Genomic DNA, 15,330 nt, shown 5'->3' with positions numbered 1-15,330 from the left:
CTATCCACTCGTAAGCCGCTTTCAAGGACGACCCACTGCGACCCTCTTCCTCGACCCATTAGGACATTCCTGTAGTATGTGAAGTCTATGTCACAGGCGATCACAACCAGAAGAGTTTAACTCTTATTAGAGTCGTGCACAACTGGTTACGAAGAATAGACATTCTATATTGCTATTGAACGCCTGGCACTGTAGTCAGTATGCAAAGCTCTTCCGTCTCGCGGGCTGTCTCAGGTGCGGTTTATCGAATATTTGAGTTGGTTCTCACTCTTTGTGGGGGGGGGGGCAAAGGCAGATCACATTGAGTCATGCAAGAGTTCCAAGAGCCCTTACAAGGACGCGATTATCATCGTGTAGGCTTACTGTTTAATTGATAATTCTTACTCTCTCAGTACATTCAATCAATCAATCATCCATCGATACATCCATCATCCATTCATGCATTCATCAACTCACTGATTCATTCATACATCGATTCATTGATTCATTCATGTATGGATTGATTGATTCATTCATTCATGTATTGACTGACTGACTGACTGACTGACTGACTGACTGACTGACTGACTGACTGATTCATTCATTCATTAGTTGATTCAGTCGTAGATTCATTCATCTAGTCCAGGTACTACAGTTGGGTACCTTCAAGGGCAACAACATGCTTCGTGAAAGTATGAAAGTACAAGCATTTGAGCTTCAGAGTACTTTTCCTTTTGTTAATAACACTCTATCTTCTTAAAAAAAGATTTATTAATAAAATAATTATGCAGCTCTTTAGAGTAATTAAAAGGCATAATATATTAACAACTACTGTTTTAGAGGTATACATTTTTAGTTTAAATGTAAATATTACACTAGAATGTAGCCCTATGTACTTATTTGCTCTTCTCTTTAGTAAGTAATTGTAATTTATTTTATTCTAGCCTTTCTTTACGCACCAGAATTCATATTCTGCATTACACTTATTTCTTTTGTTGTTACCACTGTCCATTTGTTTATTTATGTATTAGTTATGAAGGTAGGTGTATTAAAGTGTCCAATCAATAATTGTAGACTTATATCAAGCAAACACATTTTTAATAAGAAAAATAAATTTTCTTCAATTGTTACTCCGTTTATGTACTCATAAAATGTCGGTTTCAAGTATGATGAAATGCGCCTGGTGTTCTGTCTACCTGCAAAACATACGGGGTAACCGGTTGAAAATCGAATATTCGGTCGGTTGTCCAACCTTGACGGATGTTCTCTAGCCAGTCGAATCTAAACCGGTTGTAAGAGCTATTTTGCAACTCTCAAACTCTTATGATGTATCGTATATTAACATGGAAGTTCGTCAGCTTGTCGCATTGTAGGCGGAGGTGGAAATAATGGTGGAATAAATAACTGGTTTCAAATGTTCGCAAAATGACAATTTAAAAAATATTAGGACTATGCATCAGTTACAGAATCTTCCAGTTTTATAATGCTACTGCTGCTCCTGCTCCTGCTCCTGCTCCTCCTCCTCCTCCTCCTCCTCCTACCACCACCATACTACTACCACCACCACCACCACCACCACCACCACCACCACCACCACCACATGGACGTGGGTTAGATTCTCACTTAGATGATTAAGTGGTTCGATTTTTTCCGAGGTATTCCCCAATCGTAAGGGGAATTTCAGGTAATCTATGGCGAATCCTCGGCTTCATCTCGTCAAATATCTTTTCACTATCACCAATTCCATCGACGCTAAATATTCCATTATTTTGAGTCCATAATCGTACCTATTTTTAAGAAGGGGGACAAGACTAACTGTAGTAACTTTCGAGGAATATCACTTTTGTTGACGTCGTACAAAATTTTGTCGAATATCCTTTTGAGAAGATTAACTCCATATGTAGATGAAATTATTGGGGATCATCAGTGTGGTTTTAGGCGTAATAGATCGACTATTGATCAGATTTTTGTATTCGACAGATATTCGAGAAAAAATGGGAGTATAAGGGTACAGTACATCAGTTATTCATAGATTTCAAAAAGGCGTATGACTCGGTTAAGAGAGAAGTTTTATATAATATTCTTATTGAATTTGGTATACCCAAGAAACTTGTTCGATTAATTAAAATGTGTCTCAGTGAAACTTACAGCAGAGTCCGTATAGGCCAGTTTCTATCTGTTGCTTTTCCAATTCACTGCGGGCTAAAGCAGGAGATGTACCATCACCTTTACTTTTTAACTTTGCTCTAGAGTATGCCATTAGGAAAGTTCAGGATAACACAGAGGGTTTGGAATTGAACGGGATACATCAGCTTCTTGTCTATGCGGATGACGTGAATATGTTAGCAGAAAATCCACAAACGATTAGGGAAAACACGGAAATTCTACTTGAAGCAAGTAAAGAGATAGGGTTGGAAGTAAATCCCGAAAAGACTAAGTATATGATTATGTCACGTGATCAGAATATTGTACGAAATGGAACTATAAAAGTTGGAGATTTATCCTTCGAAGAGGTGGAAAAATTCAAATATCTTGGATCAACAGTAACAAAATATAAATGATACTCGGGAGGAAATTAAACGCATAATAAATATGGGAAATGCCTGTTATTATTCGGTTGAGAAGCTTTTGTCATCTAGTCTGCTGTCAAAAAACCTGAAAGTTAGAATTTATAAAACAGTTATATTACCGGTTGTTACGTATGGCTGTGAAACTTGGACTCTCACTTTGAGAGAGGAACAGAGATTGAGGGTTTTTGAGAATAAGGTTCTTAGGAAAATATTTGGAGCTAAGAGGGATGAAGTTACAGGAGAATGGAGAAAGTTACACAACGCAGAGCTGCACGCATTGCATCCTTCACCTGACATAATTAGGAACATTAAATCCAGACGTTTGAGATGGGCAAGGCATGTAGCACGTATGGGCGAATCCAGAAATGCATATAGAGTGTTAGTTGGGAGGCCAGAGGAGAAAGGACCTTTGGGGAGGCCGAGACGTAGATGGGAAGATAATATTAAAATGGATTTGAGGGAGGTGGGTTATGATGATACAGACTGGATTAATGTTGCTCAGGTTAGGGACCAATGACGGGCTTATGTGAGGGCGGCAATGAACCTCCGGGTTCCTTAAAAGCCAGTAAGTAAGTAAGTATATACCGTCGTTAAAAAATCAAATAAAATATATTTTTTTTCGTACAAAAGATATCTGCAATACTTATCGGACTGTGTCACGTGACAGAGTATCGATTTTTACCACCTTTAGCAATGATATTCACGTACATTTTCTATAGTCTCTCGATCGTTTACATTGAGTTGGAGGTCTTCTAATGTATTTGTCTATGACCAGAACCTGCACACATCTAAATGTGCTATGACGTCACACTTACGTCATCCACTGTCAGTACGTCTTTTCATATTTCTCATAGCGATACGTGTAACATACATTTTGCATATAAATCCAGGCTGTAGTGATGACTGTGATAAGATGATGAAAATATGTAAATATTCTTTCCTGTCGATATCAAACTGCGAAAATACCGAACAATCACGCTATACGTTGCTGTACGTGCTGTAGCAAAGGAGATAACGTGCGTGTTTGTAGAGTTGTGTGCCAAAAGTGGCGAGATCAAGCGGCAATGTAGTGATAATACCGTACAGAGTTGCCCCTTTTGTGACTGTAACAGAGCGGGCATTAGCACGGTTAGCTCGTGTTCAGTTCTTTTTCGCGTCCACCACTCCCTTCACAGCCGTATCTTACGAATCATATGCTCCACTTCCATGCAAGTCCAGTAATGGGGTCAGTATACAGAATAGAGTCTTGATATTACAATTTAAACTCACCTCCGAGCACTGTAAATGCAAGCTATGAAGCAGGAATGCAGTGCAGTTTGTTAAATTGAATTTATTCTATTTTTACTCGGAGTCAATAACTGAAAAAGCTATAAAGAGATGGTCAATATCAGTTGCAGAGTATAAAAGCAAATACGGGGAGAAATACAAATTTAAGAAATCAATTACATGTGTTACTAATAACAAAATTAATTAACTGAACAATATCAGACCCATGCACATGGTACGATGATGGGAGGACTAGAGAAAACTAGTATTCCAAAAATCTAGCCACATTTCTACACAGAGAGGAGAGAAGTAGCGGAAGACCCATTCCTCAGCTGCACGAACACTTTCCTCTGTACACAGAAAAATCCGATTTTCCTGATTCCCGGAAAGGCGTTGCAGCTTCTACTGATATTGAATTAGATTAAATTAAATTGCGACAATAAATTTATTGAGCTCCTTTACACAAAATTTAAAATTATAATATACCGATTATTTATAATTAGTTCACGCCCTAAAAAGCCAAAGCTTGTGCTTCAGAGTGCTCTTCGAAACGAAAAAGTAAAATTGTGTACATTAAGAACATTGAGACAATGTATAGGGTGTTAAAAAGTATGCAATATTTTAGGAGGTGATAGTATGCATCAAAAAGAAGGAATTACTTTAATAGTGCAAGTCAGATTTTTATTTTATTTTTTATAATTGTTAAAACTTATTTACATGGTTATTTAAAAATATTTACGGGGGAAAAGTATGCATGGAATTTGTTGTCACTACAGCATACTGTTTTCTATCAGTTTATTACTTCGATTGAAGAGTACATGCGAAATTGTTTTCAGTACTGCATACTGTTTATATCAGTTTATTTGTTCAGCTTGAAATGTATATAAGATTGTTTTTAGTACTGCATATTGTTAATATTAGTTAATTTGCTTAGCTTCAAGTGTAAATGCGAAATTGTCTTCAGTAATGCATACTGATTATATCAGTCTATTTGCTCAGCTTGAAATGTATATAAGATTGTTTTCAGTACTGCATACTGTTAATATCAGTTAACTTGCTTAGTTTGAAGTGTACTGGGTGTTCAGTTCAAAGTGTGTCATGGCTCGCTGTATGCCGTCATGTGGCTAGACGATGAGCCTAGAGAATTCAATCTTCCTACACTTCCGCAAAGGTGTATTACCTAGGAGGCAGAGAAGTTGCCTAGGAAATACGGCGTTCATTCTGAAGAGTACGTACCGATGCGTACGATAACGCCGGTAGTGGCAGGAATGTGAACTGTTTGGACATACGTACTGTCGGGATATGGGGATAGGGTTAAGACGATTACTTACGTATTTGTTGACATTAACTTCGACGGTCAACATGGACACGGAGTATTTGATTTGTGTTGTGGAATGTTACCGTACGCAACCGATGATAACAAATACCCTGCGTACGACTTGCCGGCGCAAAACACAGTTCGAAAGAGGTTATGGTAGCACACAGACCGTACAGACCGCCATCTGTTGCTACGACGTTCAAGTTATACCGTACACGTTCTCAAGTTCAGATTGAAGAACGCCTTGAATAATAGGCAACTTCTCTGACATATAAGCTGAAACTCGCTTCAAATCGGTGACTCAACAACAGTGACGTCATGACATACTTTGAAATGAACACCCAGTACATGCGAAATTTTTCAGTACTGCATACTGGTTATATTAGGTTATTGTTTAGCTTGAAATGTGCATGTGCATCATATTTAGTCTTGTGTACTGTTACATTAGTTTTATTTGCTTAATTAAAAAAAAATAATAAAAAAATAAAAAATAACAAGAAAATAATGTACAATAAACATGGGTCCTACGACACATACTTCCTGAGATCTGAACACTTGTTTATAGGAGGTGCTCAATGTGACGTCCATTTATGGCAATGCATTTCTCTGCCCTACAATACAGCAGGCTACCAGATAATCATTTCCTAGTTGACACCCCTGGCATGGAATACTGATACGTCGCAAGGAATACTGAAAACAAAAGTCTGGTTGCGGATATGAGCGGGGTTCAGCAGAGATGGTGATGTGAATTTTCGTAATCAGCATATGTAGGCTGATGAAAATTCCCATGCAGTTGAAGAAACAAGGCATCATCACCGATTCTCAATCAACGTATGGGCAGGTGATAGATTAATAGGGCCATACGTGCTACCACAGAGATAACTGGGGATCGTAATCAGGACTTCCTTATTAATGTATTAAAATACATTTCAAAGAGTGCGTGATTCCTTACGCCGAGGGGCAGAGGAATGCTTTGCCATGAATGGACGTCACATTGAGCACCTCCTATGAACAAGTGTTCAGATCTCAGAAAGTATGTGTTGTAGGACCCATGTTTATTAGACATTATTTTCTTGTTTTGATGCATACTAGCACCTCCTAAAATACTGGATACTTTTTTAACACCATGTATACATATAAAACAGCATACATTACAAAAAGAAGTAAGATTAATTATAATATAAAAATGCAAGAAATATTCTTAAAAGTCTATTTTTCTGTCAGCTAAAAGTTTTGAAAAACAATTTGTAGTACACTTTTTTTAACACCAAAATATATCATTAATGACAAGTGAGGATAATTATTATTAATAAATGAATTGTATAGTCTTGGGCCGAAATTAGAGCTACGCCTACAAAAAAGACTCGGTGTTACACCATGGTTCAGTTAGTGGGAGCGAAAATCAGGAGTAGCCCACTTGGTTTTGTTTTTGTGGTAATAAGTTAATAATATAAATTCTTCATTGTTCTATATACATTTTTAACATCTGTATATCACTGATTAACTTTTCAACTTCTTTACTGTGTCAATTTTTAGGAAATTACCTGGCTGAATAGTTTTCAAGCCTAGCCTTTGGACAATGAAGAATAACACTTCGAAATTATGTCAGTCAGGTAATTTCCTGAAAATTAATACAGTAAAGAATTTGAAGAGTTAATCAGTGGTATAAATTCGTCATTCTTTTGATGTCTAACACTCTGAAATCTTTATATATGAATTTTGTTCGATAATCATTCAAATACAGTGCAACTCCGATTTTGTATAAATTCCTTCACGCAAAGAGCGTATTCCGAATCTCAGCGCTGAGCAATCTGATGGCATCACGGTGTTCCGAATTTCACCGATGGCGTCACTGATGTTCCACCGGTGTCGCACTGGTGCCATCAGCTTGCAGAGGTGATGGCAGTCTCCATCAGCCGCCATCAGTGAATCTGATTGGTTCTTGTATAGGGCGGGAATTAGCAGACGAATAACATCGTGCACTGTTATGTCATGGCGGTGTGTTCTGCTATAGTTCTGCTGTATTGTTTGTAATGAGCACAACGTAAAAACAATATGTTAATGGCTTATGAGCGAACATGTCAACGGACCAGTTATTACTACCGTTTCAAGAAATAAATTGTTTATGCTCTCTTTTCTTTGAACGAGATGGCAGTACGAAAATTTCGAAAAATTTTGCTAGCGTAGCACAGACAACAACTTATACAGTCGCCATGACAGCCGTCGATCCTTCCAGCAGTTTTATTCCTATTTCGCTGCAGCGTGACGTCATTGTTGTCCACCGGTTCGGTGAGATTCGGAATACGCTGAAAGAGCCCACCTCTTTTGGTTCGCCAAGGTTGCAGCGATGCAGGCGCACTAAGAAAAGACTCATTATCACGACAGTACCATAAATAAGTAGACAGTGTTCTATAATGTAACATTTCAATAGTGTTGACATATTTCTATGGTGTTGAACAGCAACCTCTTATGTAAAAAAATGAACATAATAAGATTTCGAGTTCAAGACAAAAAGTTGAAATTTGTTGCCCAGTATAATGTGTTTGAATAATTTGCAGTAATTGTTATCCCAAAATCCAATTTTTTTAAGAATATCTCTCAGAGTGTAGTTATTTCTTGCCCTCGAGAGCTTCACCCCCACATATTCTGAAGATCATGGTTTAAAAAACTGGGAAGATTAAATCGTCATAACATGCATATCACATTTCTCTTACACTTACAATCTTTGGAGAGCATTCATCTGAATTTTACATCTGTATTTTTCCAACCTAATATTAATATTAGTATAGTAATGTAAAATCCCGACCTCTATCCGAAACAACACAGAACACCAGACAGAAGTGCCTCAAGCAAGACACAAACCTACAATTTTGGCCTTCATATTGAGTTAAATTTGCTCAGTAGCTGCTCCGTATAGCACTGCCTGTCAGATATATTTGGTTAAAATCTAAATAGCAAGTTTAACTAGTTTATGTAAGTTATGTGTACTCCTTAATTCACATAACAATCCCAGAAAAGAAAATCATATTACCCTAAATGCATGGTGCCTAACAATCGTTGCAAATGAATAGAGGTAGAATTTGAGATTACCCTACTGCATTTAACAGTGTACGTCTTTAATCAGATATCTCTGAAGCACACAATTTATTACGTATGATAAACTGAAATTTGTTTATTAGGAGACTTGTCGAAGTTCCTGCAAATGCATATTTTTAATTGTACACATATACAAACCGTATCTTTGTTGATCATGTTTTATAGGTTGGGACCGCTGTTTTTGGTGAAAAAAAATGATTCATTTTGGTGTTAAAACCTGTCATTATTACAGTGGGTATTACTTGAAATAAGTTGTCAATTCGATTGGTATTTCGTGGCACAAGTTGTCAATTAAATGTATTTTGCTTAACATAGAACTTTTCGTTACTCTTTTTTGTTTACACATATCACATACCAGCATCGCCAAAATATAAACTAAGCATGGTTTCTACATTGTCATCACGAAGGTTTGTGTGACAGTCAGCGAGTACTTTCGTGTACGTAGAAAAGCTCACATCACTGTCTACGTTGAACTGAAGTAGGAAATTACACTTCCTGCAAAAGATGCACACCATTTTCATTGTGGTCTTCTACTAATCCCCCAAATATCTTCGCATCAAAATATAGGCTCCGGTGCATAACATACTATAGCAAAGATTGAAGAATATTATTCGTTACTGTATGTTACTACATTCTGCATCTTTTTTACTTTGTTAAGTTTATTTATACACGCTTTAACATCTATGACCATATCGCGTGTTCACAATGTGTGAGTATACCAGTAGGCCGTTTTTACTCTTGTTGATTACCTGATTCTATTGTGTTGTAGATGGCTTGTGTTCATGTAACTGACTATACATTTTGATTAATGTTTTTGGTATTGGTGATTGAGGCGGTGATGAATCATGGCATGTAAATTTCCAATCCGGCATTTGCCTTTGTGACTAAGGGAAACGATGGAAAAAACCCCAGTCAGATTGGTCGGCCACGGGTTTCAACCAGGGATCTCCTGGATTTGAGTTTCAAACGCTACCGTATGAGCCAACTCGCTCGGTTGTAGATCACTGTTTACGTAAATAAAAATTAATGTGGTATATAAATATTATTTTAAGAAACGCAGGAAACGAATATGGGTAAATTATGAGAGCAGGAACGCTATTTTGTAACACTTTGTAAAATAATTCACCTCCAGTGACCTCAACGGTAAAATACTAATTGTTACTCCATATGTGCTGCATTTTTTGTCCAGAGAAAATACTCATCTTTACAACAAAACTCGTAAAAATAATATTATTATGAACAAAAAATAAACTGAAGTGTATAAAATTAGAGGATAAGAGAAGTTTTAAGAATACAATCAATTCAAAAGACAATAGAAGATAAACAACTGTCATGGTTTGGACACGTTAAAAGGATGGATGTAGATAGGAAAGTACGCCAGTTCATGGAAGCTAGACCCATAGGAAGAAATCCAGTAGGAAGACCAAGGGCAACATGGGAAGAAGAAATAAAACGAGTAGCATCTAAGAGAGGAAAGACATGGAGCCAGTTAAATAGACTGATAGATTTTATTTTATTGGGTTATTTTACGACGCTGTATCAACATCTAGGTTATTTAGCGTCTGAATGATATGAAGATGATAATGCCGGTGAAATGAGTCCGGGGTCCAACACCGGAAGTTACCCAGCATTTGCTCATATTGGGTCGAGGGAAAACCCCGGAAAAAACCTCAACCCGGGCCACCTGGTTTCGTGGCCAGACGCGTTGACCGTTACTCCACAAGTGTGGACAGACTGATAGAAGAGAGAGTACAATATAGTAGATGGATCCGAGGAAATCCTCTAACACCACGATAGTGGTATACTAGGGAAGTTGGAGAAGAAGAAGAAGAAGAAGAAGAAGAAGAAGAAGAAGTATAAAATTAGAGTATTTTATGTGGACCAAAATAAAGTTTAAATAATAAAGTAATAGACTACAATATTGCGACAGAATATAAAGTTTTCTGTGCGTGGCCATCTAGTGAAACTACACTTTCAAACGATGAAAAATTTATCCAAATCGGTTAAGTAACTTCTGAAACTACTTCATACAAACTCACAAACATTCTCTGTATATTAACATTGATAAATATTTATATATTCCCATCATATAATACAATTTTATTATATCCGTATAAAAATAGTGTTAAATGAATATCTTCTGTTTGTTATGCAAGGCCGCCATAAATAGACGCAGTCATTTGTTTTCACTTCATTAGCCTCACGGCATGGCGCGTCCTCAGGTTGCGGATAGAGGAGACGGCCTCCAGATATGGAGGGTAGCTGCGAATATATTGAATAAGCAGTCTTGGACAGCCGATAAGGGGTGGTCCTCCAGCTTGGGGGTTGGGCGAAGGGCTTACAACCCATCACCGTAAAAAAACAGCTTGTTACGAATCCCTACAATAAGCCTCGGAATAGGACTGATTCTCTGGCACGACCACAGTGGAAGTGCATTATATAGCGAAATTTATAAACTTGTAGTTGCTATTTGGGAAAAGGAAATTGTACCAGAAGAATGGAAGGAGTCCATAATTGTACCTATTTTCAAGAAGGGGGACAAAACCAACTGTGGTAACTTTCGAGGAATATCACTTTTGTTGACGTCGTACAAAATTTTGTCCAATATTCTTTTGAGAAGATTAACTCCGTACGTAGATGAAATTATTGGGGATCATCAGTGCGGTTATCGGCGTAATAGATCGACAATTGATCAGATTTTTTGTATTCGACAGATAATGGAGAAAAAATGGGAATATAAGGGTACAATACATCAGTTATTCATAGATTTCATAAAAGGCATATGACTCGGTTAAGAGGGAAGTATTATATGATATTCTTATTGAATTTGGTATTCCCAAGAAACTAGTTCGATTAATTAAAATGTGTCTCAGTGAAACATACAGCAGAGTCCGTATAGGTCAGTTTCTATCTGATGCTTTTCCAATTCACTGCGGGCTAAAGCAGGGAGATGCACTATCACCTTTACTTTTTAACTTCGCTCTAGAATATGCCATTAGGAAAGTTCAGGATAACAGGCAGAGTTTGGAATTGAACGGGTTACATCAGCTTCTTGTCTATGCAGATGACGTGAATATGTTAGGAGAAAATACACAAACGATTAGGGAAAACACGGAAATTCTACTTGAAGCAAGTAAAGCGATCGGTTTGGAAGTAAATCCCGAAAGACGAAGTATATGATTATGTCTCGTGACCAGAATATTGTACGAAATGGAAATATAAAAATTGGAGATCTATCCTTCGAAGAGGTGGAAAAATTCAAATACCTTGGAGCAACAGTAACAAATATAAATGACACTCGGGAGGAAATTAAACGCAGAATAAATATGGGAAATGCGTGTTATTATTCGGTTCTGAAGCTGTTATCATCCAGTCTGCTGTTCAAAAATCTGAAAGTTAGAATTTATACAACAGTTATATTACCGGTTCTTCTGTATGGTTGTGAAACTTGGACTCTCACTCTGAGAGAGGAACATAGGTTAAGGGTGTTTGAGAATAAGGTGCTTAGGAAAATATTTGGGGCTAAGCGGGATGAAGTTACAGGAGAATGGAGAAAGTTACACAACACAGAACTGCACGCACTGTATTCTTCACCTAACATAATTAGGAACATAAAATCCAGACGTTTGAGATGGGCAGGGCATGTAGCACGTATGGGCGAATCCAGAAATGCATATAGAGTGTTAATTGGGAGACCGGAGGGAAAAAGACCTTTAGGGAGGCCGAGACGTAGATGGGAGGATAATATTAAAATGGATTTGAGGGAGGTGGGGTGTGATGATAGAGACTGGATTATTCTTGCACAGGATAGGGACCGATGGCGGGCTTATGTGAGGGCGGCAATGAACCTTCGGGTTCCTTAAAAGCCATTTGTAAGTAAGTAAGTAAGTAAGCCTATTAGTCTGAGGCGGCACTGATAAAACGTATACTTATTTTAAAACTCTTATATCTCGTTAAATATCAGTCCTATCGAAATTTTGCATAGAATGAAACTTATCGAAAACCGTTTTTAAAGAAACTTTTGTTATGTAACATTTTTCCCAAAAATCAATAATAAGCGAGATATTTCGATTTATTTAATTCAGGCCTCCTTATAACCCCCCTTTTAAATAAAGTATTTTGAATGCCACATAGCCTAAAATCTAAGAACTAAATTTATATTCCAATTTCCATTGAAATCGGTTCAGCCATAATAGCGTGAAAAGGTAACAAACATCCAGACAAACAAAAATCTCAAAACTGCGATTTTTGGTCTCAAGATGGTTAATTACACATGTTAACACCAATTATTTTTGGAAAATCAACAAGTACCAGAAAAAGTTAGGTTACACATTTATTATTAGTATAGATTTTATAACCCAGCATCGTGATGCACTTCGGGAGCTACGATAGGTAGCGAAATCCGGTTGCGAATGCCAGCTATAACGGCTGGGGGGATCATCGTGCTAGCCACACGATACCGCCATTCTGGTTGGATAATCGTCCACCTCTGCTTCGGCATGTGGGCGTGAAGCCAGCAGCCGGCTGGTAGGTCTAGGCCCTTCACGGGCTGTAGCGTCACGGATTTATAAAGTTTATATCTAAAATATAAACCAAACTAATATCTTATCTTTACTACCATGAAACTTTGCTTATCAATCAATACATTCGATATGCACTGTCAAACGTTCTCAGCTAAATCACAATAGTAATATACGTTACAAGAGCGGTATGTTGACGTTTTCATGGTCGAGGAAAAGATTGAAAAAGCGAAACGTAGTTGAGCTTTTTTAATTTCCGAGAACATGAAAACAAACATACCGCTCGTGTATCGTACATTATTTTGTGCGAAGATCGTTTATTACATACCTGAAAGACGAATTTCTAATTAGTTGCAATGAAATCTCCATCTTGGTTTCTGTTTAATGACGGCAACTTCGGAAAACCAAAATATCTTTCTTCAACATTGTTGCTATAAAATGTTTTCTGTGTTTACTATACTGCAGCAGGCCGTGATATACGTCTGTCTTCCCCCCCCCCAGTCTATAAATGCGAACTTAAAACAAACGGTAAGGTTATGTAATGATTTATTTTTCATTTTAATATTTTAACAATATTATTTATATAACATATTGCAGTAATAACATCGGTATCTGGAATCTTGTTGATTTTTTCACGGCTTCCTTAATGTTACTTGTATCAGGAATGCAATAAGTTTCGTGGAGTAGTAGACTTCAGTTAATTTTTTCAAATATTTAAAAAGAATAATTAACATTGCAATTTATGTGAAATTGCAGTGGTAGGTTTCCAATTTATAATTATTACTATGTTAAACGTCTCTAAAATAATATGTTAAAAGCCTAAAGCAGTAAAATGAATGTCGCGGTAAGGAGAGGGAAATTGTTATGTGTGTTACGTTGGGAAAACTGAATGTGGTATTTCACACTTACCGCGTATTGGTTCTGTGCGGAAAACAAGCAAATACGCACGATCTCGCACAAAATAACCCTCCAATATGTAAGTTCGAATTTACATAATTCAGTACCTCAACCGCCAAACTAAAAGCTTCATTCACTGCCTATATGTTTTTTACTAAATCCAAACTGAGCCATTGGCGTAGCTCAGTCGGCTAAGGCGCTTGCCTGCCGATCCGGAGTTGCGCTCGGGTGCGGGTTCGATTCCTGCTTGGGCTCATTACCTGGTTGGGTTTTTCGAGGTTTTCCCAGCCGTAAGGCAAATGTCAAGTAATCTATGGCGAATCCTCGGTCTCATCTCGCCAAATATCTCGCTATTACCAATTCCAGGTACGCTAAACAACCCCATAGTTCATACAGCGTCGTTAAATAACAAAGTAAAAAATCCAAACTGCTTTAAAAATAACATACTGTTAGATTCCAAATAATTGTATAATTTCCTATACGTAACTTTCTCACTTATTAAAATATTATTAGCCATGCTATGGGTCTATAATTAGTAATAATATATTTATGACCCTTTATGTACCAACACAATTACCACAGTTGCCGCAACTACCACAATTACTACTATTGCCGCAACGACCACAATCCTCACATTTTCCGCAACCCATTTTTCAAAGTTCAGGGGAAATGCCACTCAATTATCTTCAGTTTTCTTGCAGGAAAAAGGAAAACAGAAATGGCCTTTATTAGCAAGATCGTAAATAAATTCACTTTGCGTTGTTATTTTATTGTGAATTCAAGCGTCAGATCAAAGAAAGCTACGAACTCTTCCCAATATGAGAAAGTCTTCCCCTTGTACGTATACTAACAATATGGACACGTGAATTTGTTCTGTATTTGGTATCAATAGCATCTAGTTTAAATGATACAAGTTTCGTCGAACAATGGACAACCAGAGCACGGAAAACAATTTTCACTCGTTTGTGTAAATTTAATTTCCTCAAATAAAATTAATTTCTCTGCTGTTATTCAGCATCGTAATATTCCCCTACAAGCCTTCATTACAGCTTTGTCTTAATTGATCCATTTTACTACGCTGTATACACTATTATATCAATATTTACACAACAACAGAGGCGTGCAAATAGTTGCAACAGAACTCATTAATTCTGTATTATTTCTCTACAGCTATGTATTTATACTCTCATACAATAGGAATGAATGGTACTATGTAAAACAAGTATAAGCATACATAGGCCTCTAGTATAGTCACAAACGCTACCTACAATTCCGACGTGGAAAAGAAGCAGTTTGTATTATTGCCTACAGTTTTGTCTGTCATGGATACGGGCCTTTTATATGCCATGAATCTATAAAACAAGTCTCCTATATTTTACTTGCCTTTCGAAGTCCTCTTAAGAATTCTGTCGAACTTAAAAGTTCATCATCCTCACCCGTGTTCGATCCTGAGAACCTCTGATAATGTGAAAGCATGGTAATTAACCACTAAATTACAACAGATGACTCGTACAATGATCGTGAAATTTAAGCTTCCTTTTATACAAGGTGAAAGGGAACCTATTACATTAATTCACAGATGTAGGGTAATAAATGAAGTCGATGCGAACAAGTTTTGTCAAATAAATTTTTTAATACGTCCAATAGTTTTGAAGATACGAAATGTAACGTATTGCAATCTGCA

The 15,330-nt window shown here is 37.1% G+C and overlaps 1 protein-coding gene across 1 annotated transcript in view; it reads right to left on the bottom strand.

Annotated features, from left to right (window-relative positions):
- Nucleotides 1-15,330, bottom strand: part of LOC138696836 (uncharacterized) — a 670,411-nt gene that overhangs the window by 620,321 nt on the left and 34,760 nt on the right. The gene's annotated exons all lie outside the window — the stretch shown is intronic.

Source organism: Periplaneta americana, chromosome 3 (assembly GCF_040183065.1).
Source record: "Periplaneta americana isolate PAMFEO1 chromosome 3, P.americana_PAMFEO1_priV1, whole genome shotgun sequence".
In the NCBI taxonomy this organism is placed as follows: Eukaryota; Metazoa; Arthropoda; class Insecta; order Blattodea; family Blattidae; genus Periplaneta; species Periplaneta americana.
Note: the sequence above shows the minus strand (reverse complement) of the source record. Positions and strands in the feature narration are given on the sequence as shown.